Source organism: Mus pahari, chromosome 12 (genome assembly GCF_900095145.1).
Source record: "Mus pahari chromosome 12, PAHARI_EIJ_v1.1, whole genome shotgun sequence".
In the NCBI taxonomy this organism is placed as follows: Eukaryota; Metazoa; Chordata; class Mammalia; order Rodentia; family Muridae; genus Mus; species Mus pahari.
In genome coordinates, this window is record NC_034601.1 from 1,749,128 (window position 1) to 1,751,627 (window position 2,500).

Consider the following 2,500-nt stretch of genomic DNA (forward strand, 5'->3'; position numbering starts at 1 on the left):
TTTATTTATTTATTTATTTATTTATTTATTTATTTATTTATTTAATTTTATATGAGCACACTGTAGCTGTTCTCACTCAGACTCACCAGAAGAGGGCATCAAATACCATTATAGACAGTTGTGAGCCACCATGTGGTTGCTGGGAATTGAGCTCAGGACCTCTGGGAGCACATTCAGTGCCCTTAACTGTGGAGCCATCTCTCCAGCCCTGATTTTTTTTTGTAGCCCTGGCTCTCCTGGTACTTATGCTGTAGACCAGGCTGGCATCCAACTCAGAGATCTGCCTGCTTCTGTCTTCAGAGTTCTGGGATTAAAGCTGTGTGCCATCACGGCAGCGAGAATTTTTATGCCCTTTCCCATGTGTCTTCTCCTTCAGTGTCCCTTCTTCAGCATCTCTCAAAGTTTACTGATATCTTGATTTCGTAATCCTGGCCTCCGAGAATGTAGCTTGCATATATCAATAGTTTGAAGTGGGGGAAGCATGTTTAGGTTTGATTCAGGAATTTTAGAAATTCTATTCAATCCCAAGACAAAGTTAACATAATGATTTTTTTCCTGGCAAGTGGCAATTTTTAAAATCAAACATTCACACATAACCCAGTTCTCAAATAGGCACATTTAATATTTACATGCTGAGGGGGGATATGAGGGAACTTAGAAGTCTTTGTTTTCCAGAATTAGGACATAGTATTTCCACCTGAGCAGAGAGCACTGCATGTGCAGAAACATACTGTAGATTCTATTGCAATGTTATTGAATCTGGCCTGACAGCACAGTGCAAAGTGGGTGTGTGGTGTGTCTAGAGCCAAGGCTGAGGTGACATCTCTCGATGCCACACTGGTGCACACTGCCAGAAACGTGTCAGACTTGCTTGGGTTTGATGTTGAATTCCTTTGGCTGCTGTTTGTTCCAAAACATTTTACTGCTGTCTATGGCTTCAGGACGCCACACTTTCCGTTATACAGCCCCACACATGACTGGGACCTGAAGTGTAAGAAGGTAGTTGGAGGATTGGGAGGAAGCTGTAGGATGTCAGGAATGCCAGACCTACTCCCCACCTTTTACCTTGCAACTGTTAGCTAACTAGAACTCTTCAAACCCACTCGTCCCTGGTTTTCCTGCTGCTGTTCCTTCAAGGATGGTGCTGGACGTGTGACTCCGTTTTGGTGGCTATGAGCTGACAGGGTCTCTAAAGTCTACACCATACCATCACCCATCAAAGAAATGCCCAGATGCGGACATAGGAAAGTATGATGGCTGCCCTAGAGGGCAGAGGCGTCATGGAGACAATTCGGGATGCCATTTCAACCCTGGCAATCAATGGAGTCACAGAGGTCACAGTCAGATTGTCCAGTGTCCTATTTCAGACCTGTAAGGTTAAAGCAGATAAAGCCTGCGGAAGATGTTGCTAATTCATCCAATAGCTTAGAATTTATTTGTTGAGCATCTACTGTGTATCTGGTATCGATTTTGAAATAGTAGCAGATGCAGGGAACAAAAGGCCCTGCTCCTGTGGAGTTTGTATTCCATGAGAGAGTTAGATAAATGATTGGTAGGCTGTTTTGACCCATGGGGCTTATGCAGGACCAAACCAGCAACAACCATAAATTCTCCTGTTTCTCTTGAAGAGTAAAACCCCCTTTATTTTCACAGAGCATCCTTGAAGGAAGGTCAGGGCCCTCAGATGACCTCTTGGTGAAAGGATGGCCTCTTAAGAAAGGGGTTAGTGGATTCTTGTGGCCAATAGTTAGAGATCAGGGATTGGTCAAGCCATGGGGAGGGCACAGCAACCTGTGGGTGGCATGTGCTCAGAAACACAAAGTGTCTCTTGTGCATTAAAGGCTGGAGGAGCTTTGTAGAGCCACCCATGGTTCATCAGATTCCTGATCTGCCCACGAATCCTTGTCTTGATTTAAGCTTTCTTTTGGTGCTTTTGCCTCAGTTTCCCCTCTGTTTCCATGACTCCCATGAGAGAGGTTTGGGCCAAGCACACCACTTCTCCACAAATCCAGGCTTCAGGCACACCATAGGTGGGGCGTGCTACAAGGACATGTTTATAAAGACTTCAGCATCCACTGAGGTCGCAGGTTACCCCGGATGGACCTGGATACCCCAAAGCTGCTGGACTGTCAGCCAGGATGTATCAGTCAGTAAGGGTGATGGACATAGCCCTGCCTCTTTCTTTTCCCCGAGACAGGATCTCATGTAGCCTTGGCTGGCCTCAAATTCACTCTGTAGTTGAGGATGACCTTAAATATATGATCTTCCTGCTTTTACCCTGGGAACTCTGGCATTACTTATTTATACCACCATGCCTGGTTATGTGGTGCTGGGGATTGAACCTGGAGAGTTTTGTGCATGCTAAGCGAGTGGCCTGCTGACTGAGCTGGATCTCAGCCCCACACAATCCCTTATTGTTACTCCCAAACTGTGGTGCCTCTTCTGGGGCAAGTTCCAGTCAGTTTGGGATTTTTAGAACTTCAGCTCAGTGGGAGAATAC